General features: G+C 42.2%; 1 protein-coding gene across 2 annotated transcripts in view; it reads right to left on the reverse strand.

The window, feature by feature from the left end:
* LOC140198948 (uncharacterized) overlaps nucleotides 1-26,193 on the reverse strand; it is an 82,053-nt gene that overhangs the window by 53,768 nt on the left and 2,092 nt on the right. The gene's annotated exons all lie outside the window — the stretch shown is intronic.

Consider the following 26,193-nt stretch of genomic DNA (forward strand, 5'->3'; position numbering starts at 1 on the left):
CCGTCACAACATGACTGTGAGTGTGTCAACACACCTCTGGACGAGCCATGAAAACAACTCCAAAATTGAATGGCTTGTCTTATGAAGCATGGCTCTGGGCCTGTAAATAATAATAATAATAATAATAAAGGCATCCGTTAGTCTTGCGAGACCATGGATCTGCGCCTGGAAAGTCTTCAGTCTCCAGGGTGCAGGCCTAGGCAAAGTTGTATGGAAGACCGGCAGTTGCCCATGCTGCAAGTCTCCCCTCTCCATGACACCGATGTTGTCCAAGGGAAGGGCATTAGGACCCATACAGCTTGGCACCAGTGTCGTCGCAGAGCAATGTGTGGTTAAGTACCTTGCTCAAGGACACAACACGTTGCCTCGGCTGGGGCTCGAACTCATGACCTTCAGATCGCTAGTCGAATGCCTTAACCATTTGGCCACATGCCCACAGTCTCTGGGCCTGTATTCACTAGAATTCAGAAGAATGAGGGGTGATCTCATTGAAACTTAACGAATGGTGACAGGCCTTGATAGAGTGGATGTGGAGAGGATGTTTTCTATGGTGGGAGTGTCTAAAACCTAAGGACACAGCCTCAGAATAGAGGGGTGTCCTTTTAGAACGGGGATGAGAGGGAATTTCTTTAGCCAGAGAGTGGTGAACCTGTGGAATTCTTTGCCACAGGCAGCTGTGGAGGCCAAGTCTTTATGTATATTTAAGGCAAAGGTTGATAGATTCTTGATTAGTCAGGACATGAAGGGATAAGGGGAGAAGGCAGGAGAGTGGAGCTGAGAAGAAAATTGGATCAGCCATGATGAAATGGCAGGGAAGAATCAATGGGCCAAATGGCCTAATTATGCTTCTATGGTCTTGCAAAAAAGACACATTATGATCAGCTAAATATGGAAACTATAGTTAGTGAATCTTAAAATTGCCAAATTTGCAATGTTCAATACAGTAATTCAGGAAGAAAATTAGAAAGGAAAAGGTGGCTTAAAAGACTTTCTGTGAGTGTTCTCTCTTTATTTTACGGAGAGTCCTACAAACACATTGGCTAAATAGAGTTGCTTCTGAAGATTTATTTAAATACATGGCAATAGTACAGGTACACATCCCAAACATGTCCCTGCAACTGTGAAAGGCCAGGGATCCAATGTTCTTGGTTCTTAGATCTTCAGTGGGGCCTTGCAATTGGCAGGAAGCAATATGTGCAGATCAGCTACAACTCAATGACCAGGATTAGAGCTAAATTCTCCTAGTCTTTATTCTAGATACAGTAGTTCAGAACTAATGAGATGTCCTCTTTCTTCAAAGAATGGGGCTTTGCTTCCCTTAGCATCAACGCTGCCCTCATTGGCATCTCTTCCATTTCATGCACGTCTGCCCTCACCCCATCCTCCTGCCCCCCCCACCAGGAATAGGGTTCCCCTTGTCCTCAGCTACCATCCCAGCAGCCTCCGCATCCAGCACACAATTCTCCGCAACTTCCACCATCTCCAATGGGATCCCACCACCAGGCATATCTTTCCCTCACCACCCCCCCACCCTCCCTGCGCAGCTCCCTTGTCCACTCATCCCTCCCCACTGATCTCCCTCCTGGCACTTACCCTTGCAAGCGGAACAAGTGCCATACCTCCCCCTACACTTCCTCCCTCACTCCTATTCAGGGTCCCAAACAGTCCTTCCAGGTGAGGCGACATCACCTGTGAGTCTCTTGGGATCATCAACTGTATCCGGTGCTTCCAGTGAGACCCAACTTAAATTGGGAGACCACTTTGCCAAGCACTTAAACTCTGTCCGCCACAAAAAGCGGGATCTCCCGATGGCCACCAATTTCAATCCTACTTCCCATTCCCATTCCAACATATCTCCTCTACTATTGCTGTGATGAGGCCACATTCAGGTTGGAAGAGTAACACCTTATATTCTGCCTAGGTTAGCCTCCTATCTGATGGCATGAATATCGATTTCTTGAACTTCTGGCAATTCCCCACCCCCTTTCTCCATTGCCCATCCCATTTCCTTCTCTCACCTTATCTCCTCACCTGCCTATCACCTCCCACTTGTGCTCCTCCCCATTTCTTCCATGGTCTGTTACCCTCTGCTGTCAGATTCCTCTTCCCCCAGCTCTTTATCTCTTTCAGCAATCAACTTCCCAGCTCTTTACTTCACCTCTCCCCCTCTCCTGGTTTCACCTATCACCTACCACCTTGTACTTCTTCCTCCCCTTCCCCACCTTTTTGCCCTAATTTCTCATCTTCCTTTCCAGTCCTGATGAAGGGCCTTGGCCCGAAACGTTGACTGCTTACTCTTTTCCATAGATGCTGCCTGGCCTGCTAAGTTCCTCCTGCATTTTATGTGTGTTGCTTGGACTTCCAACAACTGCAGATTTTCTCATCTCCATTCTTTGGTTCTTTCTTTATTATTGTGATGTCCTATAATTGATTGTAAATTAATGCATTTACATGATTAATCACACTTTGATGGAATTGGTTTTGGGTTCAACTATTTAATTTTTAGACTGTTTAATTGTTATTTTCTTGGCTGTACAACAATTGTCTTCTAGTGACACTGTCAGTGATGCTACTTCTGCCGCTTGCACTGCCCTGGGAAACACCTGCTACGTCAAACAGTTCCCTGAGAAAGCAACACCACCCGAATATTGAGAATTTGCAGCCCACATCAAGCAGTTCCCCTGAAACAGCGACACCATCTGAACTCTGAATAATTACAGCCCATGTCGGACAGTTTCTAGATACAGCGCCGCCATCTGATCTCCGGGGGAAGTACAGGATGGACAAGACATTGACGCTATGGCGCCCCCTTGTGACTCAAGTGAGCATGACAGTGAGGAAACAATAAGATTGACAGCTATTTTACAGATTTCTCCAATCAAGACAAAAGAAGTGAAGACACGCAGGACTGAAGATGAAACCACTGTTAATTGACACACTAACCCCTCTAGTGGAAGATCCATCAACTATTTTCAATGTCTTGAAGCCATCACATAAGTGGTTTACAGTTATTGATATGGTCAATAGATTCTGGTCCATACCACTGGCACCTGAATGTCAACCGTGTTTGGCTTTCACAGTTGTTCGTCAACAATACCAGTAGATGTGGCTACCGCAAGGGCTCCACAACAGTTTCGCTGTCCATCACATTACTTTGAGACAACATTTGAGAGACTTACCAGCTACTGATTTAACTATCACACATTATCTGGATGATGTCCTGATTGCATTCGAAGCTGCAGAGCAGCATGAATGTGATCTATTTTATTTGCTCAATTATTTATCCTTCAAAGTTCACAAAGCAAATATCTAGACAAAGCACAATTGCAACAAGAGAAAGTAATTTACCTGGGATAGAAAATTTCCCAAGGTAAGCAGGAAATCACTGAAGATCGTGTAAAAGCCACTAAGTCAGTGAAACCTCCTACAACAATTCAGTGACTGCGGTTATTTCTGGGTTTGTACAACTACAACAGAGCATGGGCCGACTTGTGTGCTGAAGTTACTCAACCATCCAACAATCTGCAAAAGGGCAGTAAGCACTAAGATGATCCTGCGACTCTTAATGAATAACATCTGAAAGCTTTTCAAACCTTAAAGGAGGCATTGTGCACTGCACCAGCAGTAGGAATCCCTGATTGTCAGTAAAGATGCATGACAACATGATGGCAGTCTTACTGCAGGAACACAGAGACCTATTAGTTATTACTCTGCTAGATTGGATAACGTAGTATTAAGATGGGGTTTGTGTTTACAAGCAGTATTGACAACCTATCTAGTAGTCATGGCTGTTTCTAGCATCATGCTTGATCAAATTTAAAATGAACAATGTCCACGCTCAGATCACTTTACTGACTATGGACAGGGCCTCTCAGGTGACAGCTGCTCAGTGATCCATGCAGTCTACTGTTCTTGAAGCATCTAATATCATCAGTCAGGGAGCAAGTCCAGAAAATCAGCTGCACTGCAACCATCACACATGGAAAACGATGATAACCATGACTGTGCAAGAACAATAACATGCCAAGAAGATGCAAGTTATTACAAAGAATCACCTTTATTGAACCCAGATCTGATGGCTCCTCAATGATTGAGAGAGGAATTAGACTGACTGTTGGGCTGTGTTATCTGGAATTGAGGTGCTGGAATTGGGAAGCATATGGTACCTCTATGCAACAGACAGGACTAAAACGCTTGAATGAAGCCTATAAGTTAGTAGAAGGAAGATTGACTAATATCTATACTGATTCTCAATATGCTTAGATTAGATTAGATTATGAGGACACTCAGTCCTCGTTTTTTGTCATTTAGAAATGCATGCATTAAAAAATGATACAACGTTCCTCCAGAATGATATCACAAGAAAACGCAGGACAAACCAAGACTAAAACTAACAAAACCACATAATTATAACAGTTACAACAGTGCAAAGCAATACCATAATTTGATAAAGAGCAGATCATGGGCACGGTAAAAAAAACTCTCAAAGTCCCAATAGACTTATCATCTCACCCAGCTGGCAGGAGGGAGGAACTCTCCCCGCCATGAATCTTCAAGCGCCGCCAACTTGCCGATGCAGCACCATTGGAAGCATCCGACCACAGCGGAATCTGAGTCCGTCCGAAAACTTCGAGCCTCCAACCAGCCCCTCTGACACAGCCTCTCCGAGCACCATCCTCTGCCGAGCGCTTCGACCCCGCCCCAGCCGTCGAGCAACAAGCAAAGCTGAGGACTCTGGGCCTTCCCCTCCGGAGATTCTGGACCACACAGTAGCAGCATCAGCAGCAAAGCAGCCATTTCAGAAGTTTCACCAGATGTTCCTCCATGCTCTCACATCCGTCTCGATCAAATCAGGATTGTGCACGGCACCCTACTTGACAAATAACAGACATCACCACCGGAGCGGCCGCTGCGAGCTGCGTCGCGCTGTCATCTCCTCCTCCTGCCAACATTGTTCATGTCAACTTTTGACATAGTTCATGATTTTGAAAACTTCAGGAGACAAGGAAGATTTCTTACAGCTGCAGGAACCCCAATCAAGGACAAGAACCTCTTGGTGTCATACAATTGCCATCAGAAGTTGCCATATTAAAGTGTAAAAGCCACTCCAAAATAACTACAATGGAAAGTCCTGGGGATGCATTTGCAGATGAAACTGCAAAAAAGGGCAGCATGGGAAAGAGTAAAAGAAATAAAAGTATTGACAACATATACAGTGAACTCAACAACTGGAATTATGGAAACAAAGCTGCCCTCTGTATCACAGTATAAGATATTCGAGAAGTGGAAGCTCAAAGTTCTAGCCAGGAAAAGTGCTTCTGGCTGGAAAATGACGGGAGGTTAAATGGTGATGGAGTTTGGAGATATAGCACTTGTCGTAGACTAGTAGCACCAACTACAGGTAGATCCATTATCTGGCGCATTCCCTTGGACAGAGTGGTGTGCAAAAGATAACTGATAGGTTCTCCTAGAGCTGGTGGAATCCAAAGTTCAGGGCACAGGCAGAATAAATATTTGAAAGATGCATGGCCTGCCAGAAGAATCCTGGAGCGGCAGAAAAGCTAGCACAATTAAATGCTCCTGCCCACCTGTCTATTTTTACACCTGCAATTGGACTACATTTCTTTACCAAAGTGTCAAGGATACACTGGTAACAGTGGACAAGTTTTCAAGAAGGGTGGAAACTATTCCAGCAAGGGAAGCCACTGCCATTCACACAGCAAAAACTCTTCAGGGACTACTGTATATTTCCCAATGGGGATTGCCGTGTCACATTGACTCTGACCAAGGAAGGGAAGCCAAAGGAAGGGGCATCTGCTGAGACCTTGGTTGCTTTGTTCAAATCAAAGAATGCCAGTGCTGGTGGAGAGATAAGCTCTGCTTTAAGTGAGGAGAATTACTTTTCCTGTGGTTTGTCCCAAGTCCAAACATTTCTCTGAAAGAGGAGGTCACATTGTGGCTTTGTTTTTTCTGCCATATCTGGAACAAACCAGTTGGTTTACAATGTCAAGGAAACTGAATCTCTGATACATTCCTAGGTTGTTCCAGTTTCTGAACTGGTCCACCCATGATGTCATCTGTTTTGTCACCCGTGCAGTATATCAGTGTGCTTACTTGATGCTCTTCTGAAGCCTGAGTGAGATTGCTTGCAATCCTAAAGTCCCATCTCTCAAAGTCCCCTGGTTTAGAGAAATCGAATATCTCAGGGCGGCTTTATTAGATAAGTGGATGTAGGCACTGCAGGTATTTGCTGCATTTTCTGGTTTGTTTATTTACTGTTTTATTTATTTGGACAACAAAAGTCTTCTTTTCTCTCTCTCTCTGTCTCTGTTCAGTTCCCCAGGCTAGTGGCCCACAGATTATTACAATGCATCCACTTTTGGGAGCAGCCTGAAGCGTTGCCTCGTGACCCTGGGTGGTCCTCAGCTGAGTGTCACGGTACATACAATTAGCCTCATGCTACATGCAATTAGCCTCATGCTACATACAATTAGCCTCATGCTACATACAATTAGCAACCAGCACAGGCAGTGCAGACTGTTACGAACTGTAACATCTTAGAAATAAACCAGCAGCAAGAGATTTCACACTGAGTCGGGTTTTAATGTTAAAACCACTATCTTTATTAGTATCTACTTCTAATATCGTAACTTAACCAAGGTAAACAAATGTTGACAGTGTTGTGGGTATATGCGAGTGGGTATATGTGAGTGAATATAAGCTTGGGGAAATAAAGCTTAAAGTCTTGAGATGATAAAGAAGGAAAGTTCAGTTCAGTTCATCCATGGAATGAATGATAGGAGAGAGATATTTGTAATCCAGGGTGAAATGTAGAGAAAAGGTGGTTATGTTGAATTTCACAGGTAAACGAAAGTATCGTCGTCGAAGATCTTGTCCATCGTATCACTCCAAGTCAACATACGAGTTATCATCGAAAGTGATTTGTCACAAGGATATCGTCTTCAAGTGATTACCACACAACATACCCAGGCAAGGGTTAACACATAGGTGGCCCCACAGGATATCGCAAAAAATCCACTCCTTTGGATTATATAAAGTGACTGTCCCAGATTCGTTATGCATCGTGCCGATATTTAACCAAATCTTTTGGGCTTAAAAGAATTTCAAACCATTGCAGTGACAGCTGAAGTTTGAGCAGCTGGTTCTCTCTCTCTCTCTCACCCTGTGGTTAAGTTCACAGTCAGCAATGTCAGCCTGTGACTGACATCATATTCCCGCCTCACTTAGGGGCTCTTAAAGTGACAGTCCACAGTAAAGGAAACCTGCGGGTTCATAACAAGACCAACAAGTCCCTGGACACTTCTCACAGATATAGACAAACAAGAACAAACTTACTGCAAATTCTTTCCTGTAAGGGGTCTCCTTCGGTCTGTAGCCCGAATTCATCATTAATCAACCACTTCTGACACCATATTGCATTCGATATTATGCAGAGCACACTCCAGGAGGCCAGCATGGAGGATATTCAACTGACCTCCATTGATAACCTTGCTTGTGCAATATGTGAACCCCTCCCAAGTGGGAGAGGCTGACTGAGTGGCATAGGATTAACCCATTAATAACCTCAACATTTATTTCATAAGATACCATTCCAAGGTACTGGTTTGCTAGAATAGAACTGAGTCCATGGCCAGATCAGCCATGATCTTATTGAATGGCGGAGTAGGCTCAGCAGGCCAGATAACCTATTCCTGCTCCTATTTCTCATGTTCTTATAACTGACAAATCCCCTGTCTGTGCTTTAGATAAGAACGAAAAACTAGTCTGTGTTTCAAAGGGTAGGCCCATATATATTCATGGGCAAATACACAAAATAAATTTGCAAACGTTTCATCATCAAATGAGGAGATGTCATCAGTGCACTGTTCATTTGTGATGTGTCCTCTGAAAGTTTGCCCCTTATGTACTTATCAGTCAGCTGATTGGTCGTCATTACGGAAACTCACTTGTGATGTAGAGAGGGGTCTCTCATCACTGATTGGTTGTGTGGCAAACTCTGTGCATCGTGGTCTGGAATTTTGCCTGCGCTGACTTATAAATAGGATCGAGATCTACATGTCTGTTGACAGAACTGTTTGCGGAAAACCACACTTCTAGGAATTCCCTTGTATGCCGTGTGCTTGCCTGTGCCATGACTTTCACTGAGGCCCATTGGAATTTGAGCCCCCCTCAGACTTGATATTAAGGAGAGTTGGCCATGCTGCTTTAGTCAGTTGATGTTCATGAATCCTTGTGGTTAGTTTTCTCCCAGTTTGGCTGACGTAATATTTGCTGCAGTTCCCACATTGCAATTTGTGGACCACATTTGTCTTGTCCAATACCAGTCAATGATACATTTGATGATATTAAGTTTACGATGGAAACAGAAACTGAGGGAAAACTGGTTTTCTCGAATGTGTTTCTCGGTAGAAACACAGATGGCACTTTAGAAACATCTGTTTATCGTAAGGGGAAATGTACAGATCAGACCCTAAACTCTCACATTAACCACCCAAATGCACTTAAGAAGAGCTGTATCAAAACTTTGTTCCAAAGAATGAAGACACACTGTAGCATGGCAGAACTATTTGATAAAGAGCAGAAACAGCCCTTCTAAATGGATACCCACATAACTTCATACGAAGATGCCGCTGAGTTTGGCAATGTGCCAAGCAAGAGGTGACCAAATGGGTTGTCCTTCCATACATTCAAAATATCTCAGAAATGACTCCATTTCTGCTCCAAGAACATATAATCTCTGTTGCACATAGGTCAATAGCAGCACAGAGGAGAGTACTCTGCCAACCAAAAGAATAAACCAAGCAATTGGACAAGACCAATGCGGTCTACAAAATCCAATGCAATGACACAAAATAATTTAAGTAGCTTAGGAAAAGCCTAAAGCTTGAGAAATGTTTCTCCATAGCTAACAATATATTGATAATTTGAAATTTAAGTTTCGATCATGTAATTTTATTAATGATTGATCAAAAGCTAGTTTTAATGTTAAGATTAACCTTATCTATTTGCCCTTCTTATTATTTTTACATTGTTTTCATTTTTACTGCTTTTAGTATTTCATCAGTAGCAGTCATTTAATTTTGTTTTTGTGGCTTTATATAAGCAACACAATATCTACATAATTTTAATATAAATTCTACAAAAAATACATGAACTACTTGGCTCTGCTAAATACAAGAGCGGATGAAAGTACCCTGCACATAAGCTTCTTTCCACATTTACACATTTTGCAGCACATGTACATTCCGTATGGCAACCCTGAGCCCATCAAGATCAAACAACAGGAATTCTGCAGATGCTGGAAATTCAAGCAACACACATCAAAGTTGCTGGTGAACGCAGCAGGCCAGGCAGCATCTGTAGGAAGAGGTGCAGTCGACGTTTCAGGCCGAGACCCTTCGTCAGGACTAACTGAAGGAAGAGTGAGTAAGGGATTTGAAAGTTGGAGGGGGAGGGGGAAATCCAAAATGATAGGAGAAGACAGGAGGGGGAGGGATAGAGCCAAGAGCTGGACAGGTGATAGGCAAAAGGGGATACGAGAGGATCATGGGACAGGAGGTCCGGGAAGAAAGACGGGGGGGAGGGGGACCCAGAGGATGGGCAAGAGGTATATTCAAAGGGACAGAGGGAGAAAAAGGAGAGTGAGAGAAAGAATGTGTGCATAAAAATGAGTAGCAGATGGGGTACGAGGGGGAGGTGGGGCCTTAGCGGAAGTTAGAGAAGTCGATGTTCATGCCATCAGGTTGGAGTCTACCCAGACGGAATATAAGGTGTTGTTCCTCCAACCTGAGTGTGGCTTCATCTTTACAGTAGAGGAGGCCGTGGATGGACATGTCAGAATGCGAATGGGATGTGGAATTAAAATGTGTGGCCACTGGGAGATCCTGCTTTCTCTGGTGGACAGAGCGTAGATGTTCAGCAAAGCGGTCTCCCAGTCTGCGTCGGGTCTCGCCAATATATAAAAGGCCACATCGGGAGCACCGGACGCAGTATATCACCCCAGCCGACTCACAGGTGAAGTGTTGCCTCACCTGGAAGGACTGTTTGGGGCCCTGAATGGTGGTAAGGGAGGAAGTGTAAGGGCATGTGTAGCACTTGTTCCGCTTACATGGATAAGTGCCAGGAGGGAGATCAGTGGGGAGGGATGGGGGGGACGAATGGACAAGTGAGTTGTGTAGGGACCATCAAGATCCTTTGGTTTGCTGCATCGGGATTGATACACCTGAAAAAATATTCAAGAAACTTTTAGGCTGATACCAAAATAATATTGGTTTTGATAGTTCTCCTTTCAGTTAATAATTTTATTTATTGATGTTATTATATGAGTGCGTCACATCCACTTCTGCTTCACTTCCCATCCAGAATTTTGTAGTGTATACCGGGTTTTCAGAGCTGCAGTGACAACGTGAAAATGCCAAAGTAAGTTTCCGGGGTTACTGATATCACTGACATGGCTGTTCTGGATCCAGTTACTGGAATCCATGCCAACTCCTTCATTCAGAAAGTACAACAGAACGCCCCCTTTCAACTGTTGATCTCTGAAACACGAATCCTGAATCAAATCGATCTTGTTCAGACTTCCATATTTTTCTGAAATACTTTGACCACTTCATCCTGAATGGCTTTCAGAGTGAAGTAGTCAATGTGAATTTAACTTATTGGTAAAGAGTTCAATGGCATATGACAAGACTTTCACATGGAAAAAGATTCTGCTTCTTTCATTAAACTTAGAAATGTAGAAATCTACAGCACATTACAGGCCCTTCAGCCCACAATGTTGTGCCGACCATGTAACCTACTCTAGAGACTGCCTAGAATTTCTCTAGCACATAGCCCTCGATTTTTCTAAGCTCCATGTACCTATCTAAGAGTCTTTTAAAAGACCCTATTGTATCTGCCTCTACCACCTTCGCTGGCAGTGCATTCTGCACACTCACCACTCTCTGTGTGAAAAACTTACCTCTGACATCCCCCTTGAATCTACTTCCAAGCACCTTAAAACTATGCACCCTCATTTCAGCCCTGGAAAGAAGCCTCTGGATATCCACACGATCAATGCCTCTCATTATCTTATACACCTCTATCAGGTCACCTCTCATCCTCCATCGCTCCAAGGAGAAAAGGCCAAGTTCACTCAACCTATTCTCGTAAGGCATGCTCTCCAATCCAGGCAACATCCTTGTAAATCTCCTCTGCACTCTCTCTATAGTATCCACATCATTCCTGTAGTGAGGTGACCAGAACGGAGCACAGTACTCTAAGTGGGGTCTAACTTTAACATTACCTCACGGCTCTTGAACTCAATCTCACGGATGATGAAGGCCAACACACCATACGCCTTCTTAACAACACTGTCAACCTGTGCAAACAACAGGAATTCTGCAGATGCTGGAAATTCAAGCAACACACATCAAAGTTGCTGGTGAACGCAGCAGGCCAGGCAGCATCTGTAGGAAGAGGTGCAGTCGACGTTTCAGGCCGAGACCCTTCGTCCGTTCTGACGAAGGGTCTCGGCCTGAAACGTCGACTGCACCTCTTCCTAGAGATGCTGCCTGGCCTGCTGCGTTCACCAGCAACTTTGATGTGTGTTGCTGTAAACCTGTGCAGCAGCTTTGAGTGTCCCATGAACTCAGACTCCAAGATCTCGCTGATCCTCCACACTGCAAAGAGTCTTACTATTAATATTATGTCCTGTCTTCAAATTTGACCTACCAAAATGAACTACCTCACACTTACCTGGGTTGTACTCCATCTGCCACTTCCCAGCCCAGTTCCGCATCCTATCGATGTCATGCCGTAACCTCTGACAACCCTCCAGACTATCTACAACACCCCCAAATTTTGTGTCATTAAAAATATTACCATCTTTAAAAGTATGTAACAAAAGCACAGTAAGACCACCTCAAGGTAGGAAGTAGGTGATATTTGTGATTTCTTTCAACATAGTTTATTTATACAATGTAATTATCCAAGATGCTATATTGTGACTGTATTCTTTCTAGCTCCTCTTTCGCAATGTTACATTTTCTTTCCTTAATTTGTATTAGGCAGTCACATCTGCCTCATATTATGGGGAAGAAATTAGTCATTGTTGTTTGTGTTACTGTTTTTGTTCCAATCTGGCTGATGTTGGGCCATAGGAGGGGTGATTGATAAGTTTGTGGCCTAAGGTAGAAGGAGTTGAGTTATACAGCTCTCGTTACATGCACATGCAGTGCCAGGGTCCGGGATATTTCTGATCGCGTCCAAGATATCCTGAAGTGGGAGGGTGAAGAGCCAGAGGTCGTGGTACATATAGGTACCAATGACATAGGTAGGAAAAGGGAAGAGGTCCTGAAAGGAGAATATAGGGAGTTAGGAAGTGAGTTGAGAAAAAGGACCGCAAAGGTAATAATCTCGGGATTACTGCCTGTGCCACGTGACAGTGAGAGTAGGAATGTTATGAGGTGGAGGATAAATGCGTGGCTGAGGGATTGGAGCAGGGGGCAGGGATTCAAGTTTTTGGATCATTGGGATCTCTTTCGGCGTAGGCATGACCTGTACAAAAAGGACAGGTTACACTTGAATCCTAGGGGGACCAATATCCTGGCGGGGAGATTTGCGAGGGCTACTGAGGTGACTTTAAACTAGAATGGTTGGCGGGGTGGGAATCAAATTAAGGAGACTAGGAGAGAGGAGGTTAGTTCACAACAGGGGGATGGGAACAAGTGCAGAGAGACAGAGGGGTGTAAACTGAGGGTAGAAGCAAAAAGTAGTAAGGTGAAAAGTAAAAGTGGAAGGCCGTCAAATCCAGGGCAAGCATCAAAAAGGACCACTTTTCAACATAATTGTATAAGGGCTAGGAGTGTTGTAAAAGCAAGCCTGAAGGCTTTGTGTGTCAATGCAAGGAGCTTTCGTAACAAGGTGGATGAATTGAATGTGCAGATAGTTATTAATGAATATGATATAATTGGGATCACAGAGACATGGCTCCAGGGTGACCAAGGATGGGAGCTCAACATTCAGGGATATTCAATATTCAGGAGGGATAGACATGAAAGAAAAGGAGGTGGGGTAGCATTGCTGGTTAGAGAGAAGATTAACGCAATAGAAAGGAAGGACATTAGCCGGGAGGATGTGGAATCGATATGGGTAGAGCTGTATAACACTAAGGGTCAGAAAACGCTGGTGGGAGTTGTGTACAGGCCACCTAACAGTAGTAGTGAGGTTGGGGATGGCATTAAACAGGAAATTAGAAATGTGTGCAATAAAGGAATAGCAGTTATAATGGGTGACTTCAATCTACATATAGATTGGGTGAACAAAATTGGTAAGGGTGCTGAGGAAGAGGATTTCTTGGAATGTATGCGGGATGGTTTTTTGAACCAACATGTCGAGGAACCAACTAGAGAGCAGGCTATTCTAGACTGGGTATTGAGCAATGAGGAAGGGTTAATTAGCAATCTTGTCGTGAGAGGCCCTTTGGGTAAGAGTGACCATAATATGGTGGAATTCTTCATTAAGATGGAGAGTGACATAGTTCATTCAGAAACAAAGGTTCTGAACTTAAAGAAGGGTAACTTTGAAGGTATGAGACATGAATTAGCTAAGATAGACTGGCAAATGATACTTAAAAGGTTGACAGTGGATATGCAATGGCAAGCATTTAAAGATCGCATGGATGAACTACAACAATTGTTCATCCCAGTTTGGCAAAAGAATAAATCAGGGAAGGTAGTGCATCTGTGGCTGACAAGGGAAATTAGGGATAGTATCAATTCCAAAGAAGAAGCATACAAATTAGCCAGAAAAAGCAGCACACCTGACGACTGGGAGAAATTCAAGTCCTGCAAAGGAGGACAAAGGGCTTAATTAGAAAAGGGAAAAAAGATTGTGAGAGAAAGCTCATAATGCATAAAAGATTATGCAGAGGCAAACAAAGATGTGGAAGATGCACCGGAGAACATGAATATGGGAAATGTGAGGTGGGAGCTGGGCTGAAATGCTGTAATTGTGGTGAGGAACACAGTGCAGCTTATCAAGGATGCATTATTAGCAAGAAAGAAGCTGAGATATAATATGTAAAAGTAACTCAAGGGATTAGTTATGTAGAGGAAGTGAAAGCATTTGCTGGAAAAAAGAAGGCTATCAAGCAAACAAATACAGGGAATAATAAACCGGTGAACTGTGAGGGTTGTAATATGATAAATAAGGATACGCTAATTATGAGTAAGAAGGATTTTGTACTGTTTATGGCAGATGCAATTAACTGTTCAGTGCAAACATTCAAAAGAACCGAAAAAATTAAAATTATAGTTAAATCTGCAGAAAAATATCTTGGTATTACAGGGCTTAGGTGGGAAGCCGTCAAAGATATGCTGAACCGAGGATCAAACAGTTCACAGGCAGGAGAGGCGGGAAATTAATGGCTGTATATATATACACACATACACACACACACATATATATATAAGGGAATGCAAGGAGTTATCGCAAATGATCAAGAATTTATGAAATATGTACCAGAATTTAAGGAAAAAACCTCAGATTTTATGTATACAAGAAACATGGTTGAAACCCAGGGTAAATGTGTAGAACTCCATCAACAAAGAGAAGTACTCAATAAGAACAACTGTGAGTTGGAAAGAGGTTGGACGAAGCAGTACTGCATTTAAAGGAGACGGTTTCTGAAAAGATGCTTGTTGTCAAAATTCAGTGACATGGAAAACAGATTAAAAATGGAGAAACTTATTCCAAAGTTACAAAAGGAAAAATGAATTTGTTGCAAAGTGAATTATCTACATTTGGATTATAAAATGAAAACATGGAAACAACTGAGGAAGAGTTTCAAGATCTCAATAAACCACTATAAGCTTTGGTTCAAGAAAAGGAAAATTTGGAAATAGCAGACAGTCTTGGAAAACAACAATTTTAAATGTTAAGCAGGCAATAATGAATATTCTCAAGCAAGAAGCTTTTCGTTTTACAAATGATTCAAATGAAACTAATGTAATTTGAGGCAATGCAATTACTTGGAAACCACGTGACAAAATTTGAGAAGGAAAACAAACTGCGGCATTGCTATTTAATGAGCACATACAGCATTTGCAAGCGGAATTGTAATTAATTACACATTCTGTGGAGGGCAGTGATACGCTTAGATGTGTCTAAACTGCCGGAAATAGAAGAAGAAGAAGAAGAAGGTCCAACTGCTGTGAGTCAGTATCCTGGCAAAAACTATGCCATGAAGACAAAAGAACACTCTAAGCAACTTCTGCAAAAAGGTCATTGTAAGTAAATTTCCAAGTCACTGTATATACCTTGGAGTACAGTCAAGTCAATCACCAAGAAATGGAAAGAGTATGGCACAGCTGTAAATCTGCCTAGAGTAGCTTTCCTCAACAACTGAGTGACTGTGCAAGAAGCAGACAACTGTGGAGGAGTTACAAGCTTCAGTGGTTGAGATGGGAGAGACTGTACATACAAAAATGGTTGCCCAGGTGCTTCAACAGTCACAACTTTATGGGAGAGTGGCAAAGGGAAAGCTGCTGTTGAAAATACCTCACATGAAATCTTGGCTAGAGTTTGCCAGGAGGCATGTGGAAGACTCTGAAGGCAGCTGGAAGAAGGTTCTATTGCCTGAAACCAAGATTGAGTTTTTTTGGCTATTAGACTAAATGCGATGTTTGGTGCAAGCCAAGTACCACACATCATCAAAATCACACCATCCCGACCACAAAGCATGGTGGCAGCTGCATCATGCTGTGGGGATGCTTCACTGCAGCAGGCCCTGGAAGGCTTGTGAAGATAGATGGTAAAATGAATGCGGCAAAATACAGGGAGATCCTGGAGGAAAACCTGATGCAGTCTGCAAGACAACTGCGACATGGGAGAAGATTTGATTTCCACCAAGTCAATGACCCCAAACATAAAGTCAAAGCCACGGTGGCTTAAAAACAACTAAGTTAATGTCCTGGAGTGTCCAAGCCAGAGCCTAGATCTCAATCTAATGGAGAATTTGTGGCTGGACTTGATAGGGGCTGTTCACTCACAATCCCCATGCAATTTGACAGAGCCTGGGCAGTTTTATAAAGAAGAATGAGGGAAAAAGTGATATGCAAAGCTGATAGAGATCTATCGACACATGCTCAAGGCTGTAATTGCTGCCAAATGTGCATCTGCTAAATACTGACTTGAGGGGAGTGAATACTTATGCAATCAATTATTTTGTAGTTTATATTTGTAACTAGATCTGCTTTCACTTTGACACGAAAGAATCTTCTTTTGATCAGTGTCAAAAAAGCTAAATTAAATCCACTCTGATTCAATGTTGAAAAAACAATGGAACATGAAAACTTCCAAGGGGGTTGGGGTGAATACTTTTTATCAGCACTATACATCCCAGACATGAAGAAGTTTTCTAAAGGGAGGCTGATGTAACAGGGGAAGTCAAAGACAGCATAAAAGCACGAGAGGGCATTTAATAGAACAAAATGAGTAAGAAGTTAGAGAATTGGGAAGCTTTTAAAGATCAACAGAAGGCAACTTAAAAACCATAAGGAGGGAAGAGATGAAATATGAAGATGAGTTAGCCAATAATATGAAAGAGGATACCAGAAGTTTTTTTTCAGATATGTAAAGAGTAAAAGCGGTGAGAGTAGATATCTGACTGCTGGATTATGACAAGTATTTTGCATCAGTTCTCACTGTGGAAGACACAAGCAGTATGCCAGAAGCTGAAGACTGTCAGGGAGTAGAAGTGAGTGCAATTGCTATTACTAGAGAAAAGATGCCTGCAAAGCTGTAAGGTCTGAAGTTGGATAAGTCACCTGGACCAGATGGACTACACCCCAGGATTCTGAAGGAGGTAGCTGAAGAGATTAGGGAGGCATTAGTAAAGATCTTTCAAGAATCACTGGACTCTGGTTTGGTTCCAGACAACTGGAATATTGGAAACGTCACTCCATCCTTCAAGAAGGGAGAGAGGCAGAAGAAAGGAAACATAGGCCAGTTAGTCAGACCTTAGTGGTTGGGAAGATGTTGGAGTTGACTGTTAAGGATGAGGTCTCAGGGTACTTGGAGGCACATGATAAGATAGTCCAAAGTCAGCATGGCTTCCTTAAGTTGGAATTCTTTGAGGAAATAACAAGAAGGTGGATGTTGAGTACTTAGATTTTCAGAAGGAGTCAAATCTGTTGGAATCTTAAAAGGAAATAACAAGCAGGCTAGGCAAAGGAGAATTTGCGCATGTTGCGTAGTTAGATTTTCAGAAGGGCTTTGACAAGGTGTCACACATGGGGCTGCTTAACAAGATAAGTGCCCGTGGTATTACAGAAAAGATGATTGCATGGATAGAGGATTGACTGATTGGCAGGAGGCAAAGTGTGAGAATAAAGGGAGCTTTTTCCATTAGGTGACAATTGCAGGGGTCAGAGTTGGGACTGTTCCTTTTTACGTTAAATGTCAATGATTTGAATGTGGAATTGATGGCTTTGTGGTCAGGTTTGCAGATGATATGAAGAAAGGTGGAAGGGCAGGTAATTTTAAACATGAAAGGAAGCTGCAGGAGGACTTAGACAAATTAGGGGAATGAACAAGGAAGTGGCAGATGGAATAGTGTCAGGAAGTATCTGGTCATGCACTTTGACAGAAGGAATATAAGTGTAGGCTATTTTCTAAACAGGGAAAAGATTAAAAAATCTGAGGTGCAAAGGGAGTCTTCATGCAGGATTCCCTAAATGTTATCTTGCAGGTTGAGTTAGTGATGCAGAAGGCAAATGAGTGTTAGCATTTATTTCAAAAGGATTAGAATATAAAAGCAAGGATGTAATGCTGAGCCTTTATAAGGCACTGACAAGGTCTCACTTGTGACCAGTTTTGGGCCCCTGATCTAAAAAAGGATGTGCTAATGTTGGAGGGGGTCCAGAGGAGGATCATGAAAATGTTTCCAAGATTGAAAGGGGTAAGATATGAGGAACGTTTGATGGCTCTGGGCCTGTACTCACTGGAGTTTAGAAGAATGAAAGGAGATCTCATTGAAGACTATTGAATGTTGAAAGGCCTAGACAGAGTGGATGTGGGGAGTATGTTTTCTATAGTGGGGGAGTCTAGGACCAGAGGGTATTTTCTCAGAATAAAAAGGCAACCATTTAGAATGGAGATGGAGAAATTTCTTTAGCCAGAGGGTGGTGAATCTGTGGAATTCATTGCCATCAGTGGCTGTGGAGGCCAGGTCATTGGGTGTATTCAAGGTGGAGGTTGATAAGTTCTTGATTAGTCAGTGTGAAAGGTTACTGGGAGGCTTGAGAGGGAAAATGGATCAGCCATGATGATAATGGTGGAGCAGACTTGATAGGCTGAATGACAATAATACCATAAGACATAGAAGCAGGATTATCATGCTGTACATGCTGTTTAGCTTAGGGCATTGGGGTTCATTCAGTAGATACAAAGGAATAAATTGCTCTTGCTTTAAAATTACATATCATGGGGTCCTAATGATTGTGGTCTATTGACAGTTTCCAAAACGATTGAAAGAAATAGTTATGAGACCAAATTCAGTGTAGGAATAAAATTTATACCTTCCTATTTAGGTGTGACCAAAATGTATGCTTACAAGGGAGAAAGGGGAGTGGACAAGTGACAAGACAAGTGCATGATGTGTGTAAAGGTGATTAACAATACTCCAGAGTGTCTTCTCTTTGCATCATTAATCCTAGTAATGTGCAAGCTCAGTAAATAAAGTGATGTCAAAACTTGGAGATGACACTCACCTGGGAGCTACAGTTCAATGCTGAAGACCAAAGAATGGAGAACAGGTTAGGTTGTGACTTATCGTGGCAGATAGAAGTCGATATCACTAAGTGTAAGGAGGTAGGGTATAGTTAGACATCAGCAATAATTACATTCTGATTGCAAATGGGTTCAGGCAACAAAAGAAGCAGGTTGGGAATGGAAGCTCACAGCATAATAAAGAAAGCTGCTCGGTTCACAACCCTGAAAATAAAACAAACTTAATGAAATGTCTTTATTCATGCATTACAACACTAAAATAGGACAATGAGCCCATATAAAATCAGAAGCGCACTAATTTCTGCAATGAATTTGAAGCATGAATTTCACTACTTTTGACGTTACAACTCCTTAGTGCAAATACTCAAGTGTTGCTCTGGCATCTCTGCAAATACACAAAATTATTTCTATCATATTTTTCAAAAAAATCTTAAGTAGCAAAGATATTAATCAAATACAGGGTTGGATGTAGTCAGAAAATGTAAAAAAATGAATGAAGTGGAATATCCCTGTGATCTGTGGGAACCAAACTGGCCATTGTCTTAGCGTAATATTAGCTCACAGAAACAGCAGCCCATTGAAATTTTTGATTCTACAACACAAGAGATATTGAGTAGCGTGGTAGTGAATTGCCAATTCACTCTGATCTATTTTCATACGACTGTTAGAAACCAATATCACCCCGTACACTGACAATCCTTAATGTAATTAAAGCAAATTATAGTTACCCCAACAATGATTTCACGGAAATTATATAAAGCAAAACTTTGAAAGTGATTGGCTCTTCAGGACAGGCAGCATCCACGGAGAGGAATAAAGAATTGACCGTTTCAGGCCAGGACAAATCATCAGGACTGAAAAGGAAGGAGGAAGAAGCCCGAATAAAAAGGTGGCGGGGAGGGGAAGGAGTACAAGCTGGATGGTGATAAGTGAAGCCAGGTGAGGGGGAAGGTAGGTCGGTGGGAGTGGCGGGAGTCATTGATGAAGTGAAGAACTGAGAGACGATGGATTGAATAGGTTGAGGGCTGAAGATAGGAGAGGAGAATGAACCATGGGAGAAAGGGGAGGAGGAAGGGCACCAGAGGGTGGTGATAGGCAGATGAAAGGAAGGTGTAAGGGGGGGGGGGTGAGCCAGAATGAGGAATGGAAAAGGAAAGAAGGGAGAAGGGGGGGATATGACCAAATGTTGTTGAAATTGATTGCCATGGCATCAGATTGGAGGCTACGCAAACAGGATATGAGGTGTTGTTCCTCCAGCCTGAGAGTGGCCTCACTGTGGCAGTAGAGAAAGCCATCGACTGACATGTCAGAATGGGAATGGGGAGAGGAATTCATCAGGACTGGAATACATTCAAAAATACTGAAAGACACTTAATTTTGAAATTGTAGTGTTAATTATTCTGGTTTACTACAGCTGCTTTCAGATAGGAGCTTGTATAAATAATTATTCCCAGTAAAATCACTAAACCTAGATAACATATAAGACCATAAAATATAGGAACAGAAATAGGCCATTCAGCCCATTGAGTTTGCTCCTTCATTCAATCATAGGCTGATTCAATTCTTCCAGTCATCCCCACTCCCCTGCTTTCAGCCCATACCCTTTGATGCCCTGGCTAATCAAGAACCTATCTATCTCTGTTTTGAATGCACCCAATGACTTGGCGTCTGCAGCTGCTCATGGCAAGAAATTCCACAGATTTACCACCCTCTGACTAAAGTAATTTCTCCACATCTCTGTTCTAAATGGACGTCCTTCAATCCTGAAGTCATGGCCTCTTGTCCTAGACTCCCCTACCATGGGAAATAACTTCGTCATATCTAATCTGTTCAGGACTTTTAACATTCAGAATGTTTCACTGAGATCCCTCCTCATTCTTCTGAACTCCAGGGAATACAGCCAAGGCCAGACTTTCCTCATATGGTAATCCTTTCATTCCTGGAATCATTCTGATATCTTCCTACTAGATATGTTGGAGATGCTTTGTTCTACTCTTGTTGGAGGGTAATGGGATGGGTGATGGAGAAGCAGAGGAGTGGATGGAATGCATGGAAAAACGCACATAGGTCAGTGATAGAAGGCAGCACCGGTCCAATCTTGGGAATAATTACTGTGGTGTCATGGAGAGTTTACATCACTGAAGGAGATCATTCAGTGTATCGTGTCTAACCGAAGAATTTCATGGCCACAGTTTTTAATTCCTTTTGCACATGGACCCAAAGTGGCAGATTGAAATTTTGCCAATAGTTAGATACTCAGTTAAGTTATTTCAAGCTTGTATATTTAGTGCTTAGCATACTACCAATAATTGATGTATTTTCATGAACCCTTTTATCACTTAGTAAAATTGCTGTAACTATTCAAACATTCCGCAGGTTTTCTGGGTAGCTTTGATCTTTTTGGATTCTCTTCAATTAACCATCAATGAGTTGTCACTTTACTCAATGAAAAGATTGTAAAAAAAACTGGATCAACAACCTGCCATCCAGCCTTTTGAGCTTGCTTTGCTCAATGACCCTTATATCCTTAATGTCTTGAACGCCGAGAATTCCATAATTCATTATTTTTATTTAACTCAAGATTGAGTCTCCAGAGGTAGGAAATTCTAAAGTGAAGAAATGCTTCTACATCCTGTTCTTAAACAGCCTACCCTTAGTTGTTAAACTGGGTCCTAGGCTCCTCAAACAACAGGAATTCTGCAGATGCTGGAAATTCAAGCAACACAGACGAAGGGTCTCGGCCTGAAACGTCAACTGTACCTCTTCCTAGAGATGCTGCCTGGCCTGCTGCGTTCACCAGCAACTTTTATGTGTGCTCCTAGGCTCCTCAATCTAAGTTATCTAAAAGGTCAGTAATTTCCCATGTTCTCTTTCCCTCCTTTCTTAAATAGTGGGGTCACATTTGCTACCTTCTAGTCCACAAGAACATTTTCAAAATCTTTTGATCCTGGAAGAAGTCAACTAGATCATGCTCCATCTTTAAAACCCCTCCTTCAGATCTCTCATCATAGTTTATAACTCATTTTTCATCCTTGTGTGTGTACCTTCATCTGCAGTAGCTTTCAATTTTAAGAGCATTATTAGAATTTTAAAAAATCACTTCAAAATAAATGGATAATTTTGACCTAGTGTATGTTTTGATATTATTTTCATATTTCCAACTTCTTTAATACTTAAATTAATCACCAGTGTTACCGCAGCAGAAATTAACCTAAGTTTATACGAGTTTCATTTTGTCTTTGCAGTGTTTGCTATCTGTCTGGCAATCTTGAAAGGAAAACTAATTTCAAACAAATTGCAGGAACTCAATTGAGTTCACAGTTTATGATAAAAGAAATAGAAGTAATAGCCACTGCATCGATGTCTGAATCTCACACTGACTAATATGGCTGGAATGGTAAATGAAGCTCTGAAACAGAATGATTTCCAGGCAGATGGACTCAAAATATCACGTAGACACAATAAAGAGGAGATGCTGGAATCTGGAGCAACTAACAACTTGTTTGGATGAATTCAGTGACCTAAGTAGCATCTGTGGGGGGAGGGGGGCAGGGAAGGAATTGTTGACATTTCAGGTCAAACTGGACAGCCAGTATATATTCTAAAGGAACATTTGAGAGATTAAATATTTCACGCTACAAATAAAAAAACGAGAGCATATTTCTGAATACTTGACCTATTCAGCAATTACTGGATATGCTAACATTCAAATGTTTACACTCAGTGTAAATACCATCACTGACTACCCCACCAACAAATCCTGGTAGTCACCAAGGGGAAAACAATTGGACGAGCTCCATAAACAGCTCCATCAACAAGAGCAGATCACAGACTGAGTATTCCACAGTCAGTGTTTCATACTCTGAAACCCTAAATCCTTTCCAACATTTAAAATACATGACTCAGGAATGCGACAAAATACTCTCTACTCGCCTAGGTGCGGATGCGTGAAAGGGACATTGACGTTGAGAGTGTGTTCCCAGTAGTGAGAGAGTCTAAGACCTGTGGACACAGCCTCAGAATAACATGATATCACTTTAGAACAGCGATGAGGAGGAATTTTTACCCAGAGGGTGGGGAATCTGAGGAATTTATTGCCAAAGACAGCTGTGGAGGCCAAGTTATTGGGTATATTTAAAGTGGAAGTTGATAGGTTCTTAATTGGTAAGGGTGCCAGAGGTTACAGGAAGAAGGGAGGAGAATGGGGTGGGGAAAGAATAATAAGTCATCCATAATCAAATGGCGAAGTAGTCTCAATGCTCGATGTGCCAAATGTCCTACTTCTGCTCCTATGTCTTATAGAAATAACACACACAAACTACATGAAATAAAATAGCCAACTTTCCCATTTAAAATTCAGTTATCTGTACTGTTACCTACTTGATTTAATATCAGATGAGGTTCGCACCAACGACATTCAATACTATACTTCGCATTATCTACCAATTCTGCCAGTGCTCCAAGGAGGAATTCATAAACAATTTTTAAAGAATGACTAAACCAAAAAAAAGATAAAGAAAAAAACACAAATGCGCTTATAATTATGAATTATTCAGTCACACTACTTTGCATGTACATGGGTAGAGCACTGGCTGATTGGTAGGAGGCAGCGAATGGGAATAAAAGGATCCTATTCTGGGTTGGCTGCCAGTGACTAGTGGTGTTCTGCAGGGATCAAAGTTGGGACTGCTTCTTTTTATGCTGGATATAAATGATTTAGCTGATGGAATAGATGGCTTTGTTTCCAAGTTTGCAGATGATATGAAAGTTGGTGGAGGGGTAGGTAGTGTTGAGGAAAAAGGTAGAATGCAGAAGGACTTAGATAGATTAGGAGAATGGGCAAGAAAGTGGCAAATGAAATACAATGTTGGAAAATGCGTGGGCATGCACTTCGGTAGTAGAAATAAATGTGCAGACTATTTTCTAAATGGGAAGAAAATCCAGGGATCTGAGATGCAGAGGGACTTGGGAGTCCTTGTGCAGAACACCCTAAAGGTGAACTTGCAGGTTGAGTCAGTGGTGAGGAAGGCAAAAGCCATGTTAGCATTCATTTCAAGAGGTCTAGAATACAAGAGCAAGGATGTGTTGCTGAGGCTTTATAAGGCACTGATGAGGCTTCACCTTGAGTATTGTGAAGAGTTTTGGGCCCCTCATCTTAGAAAAGATGTGCTGGCGTTGGAGAGGGTCCAGAGGAGGTTCACAAGGATGATTCCAGGAATGAAAGGGTTATCATCCGGGGAACGTTTGATGGCTCTGGGTCTGTACTCCCTGGAATTCAGAAGGATGAGAGGGGATCTCATTGAAACTTTTTGAATGTTGAAAGGCCTAGACAAAGTGGATGTAGAAAGGATGTTTCCCACAGTAGTATAGTCTAGGACAAGAGGGCACTGCCTCAGGATAGAGGGGTGCCCTTTCAAAACAGAGACGTGGAGAAATTTCTTTAGCCAAAGGTTGGTGAACTTGTGGAATTTGTTGCCACATGCATCTGTGGAGACCAGGTTGTTGGGTGTAGTTAAGGCAGAAATTGACAGTTTCTTGATTGGACATGGCATCAAAGGTTACGGGGAGAAGGCTGGGAGCTGTGGTTGAGGAGGAGATAGAAAAAAAGGATCAGCCATGATTGAATAGCAGAGCAGACTCGATTGGCCAGATGGCCTAATTCTGCTCCTATGTCTTATGGTCTTATGTAGGTAATCACAGGTGAACTGAGCTCTTGATAAGAGTCAGAGTTTCTAGAGTCAGAGCCGTCTCTATTTCCTGAGGAGAATGAGGTCCTTTAACATCTGCCGGACGATGCTGAAGATGTTCTACAAGTCTGTGGTGGCCAGTGCGATCATATTTGCTGTTCTGTGCTGGGGCAGCAGGCTGAGGGTAGTAGACACCAACAGAATCAACAAACTCATTCGTAAGACCAGTGATGTTGTGGGGATGGAACTGGACTCGCTCACGGTGGTGTCTGAAAAGAAGATGCTGTCCAAGTTGCATGCCATCTTGAACAATGTCTCCCATCCACTACATAATGTACTGGTTGGGCACAGGAGTACATTCAGCCAGAGACTCATTCCACCGAGATGCAACACAGAGTGTCATAGGAAGTCATTCCTGCCTGTGGCCATCAAACTTTACAAATCCTCCCTTGGAGGGTCAGACACCCTGAGCCAATCGGCTGGTCCTGGACTTATTTCCTGGCATAATTTACATATTACTACTTAATTATTTATGGTATTATTACTTCTTAATTATTTATGGTGCAACTGTAACGAAAACCAATTTCCCCCAGGATCAATAAAGTATGACTATGACTATGACTCATGATATTTGTCTACCATTTTGATCTTCACTTTCTGTATATTTCAACATTATATCAGCAGCTAAAATTGTAGATGCCTAGAACCTACCAGCTACATTCTGTAAATAAATTTAAAAACCTTAGACGAAATACCTCAATAGAATCTGGGCCAATTTATTTTTCATTTGAAATTGAAGTCAAGTGGTCAATAAAATTGAGGCTTCTGACAAGCTGCCCAGCATCTGCTGGGTAGATAGGCACATATACATATATAGGCTATAGACTATAGCCTATAGTAATGAAAACATCTGTGCATGATAGCTGTTCCTTTTAGCTATTCATCTGTGTTTTGCCACTAGAATGTAACCAAAAGCATGGAAAGCTGATCAGCTAGACACAATCCACCATGATCTGCTCCGATCTGGCTTTAGTCTGCCTGCTTCAACAAAGGAGGATACAGTAATAGAATAACATTGAGATGTAACCACTTCTGCTCGTCTGCTCATCAGCACTCACCTCCCTCTGCTCCAACAGCTCCTCACCTGCATTAAAATTTTCCAGCTGGGCACCAGAACTGGCGAGATAAAGATTTACTGACTGAACTGTGGAAACTACATGGATGGAACTACATCTTAAATGGTGCTGCCATACTTTTAGCATTGGCTGAACGCCTTCTGTTTAGTGCTGCGAGAACTTATGGAATAAAGTTTCAGGTTTTACATGGAGCATAGCCAATTTGATAGCTGCCATTTGGTGCCAGCACCTGAGACAACTTCTTGTGTATTCTAGCACTAATAAATCAAAGAGCAGCAAGACCATGGGAAAACTGTCACCAAATATCTCTCCAGTCTGATATATTCCATTAACTGACACACACCGCCTCGAAATTGTCTAATTCCAGTTTCAGTCTGTATTAATGGCACACTTTTTGTTCCTAACTCTTCAAAATGAGAAAATTGTTCAGGATGAGCACTGTGCATACAAAGAAAATGTAATGATAATTTTTTCATTGTCATCCTCCCTTTTTACCTGCAACCATTAATTGCTTGGAAGTTGAAATAGCGTCAAATCAACCATAAATCAGGGAGGATTTCTAAACAATTCGGACAAGT

This window comes from Mobula birostris, chromosome 6, assembly GCF_030028105.1.
Source record: "Mobula birostris isolate sMobBir1 chromosome 6, sMobBir1.hap1, whole genome shotgun sequence".
NCBI lineage: Eukaryota > Metazoa > Chordata > Chondrichthyes > Myliobatiformes > Myliobatidae > Mobula > Mobula birostris.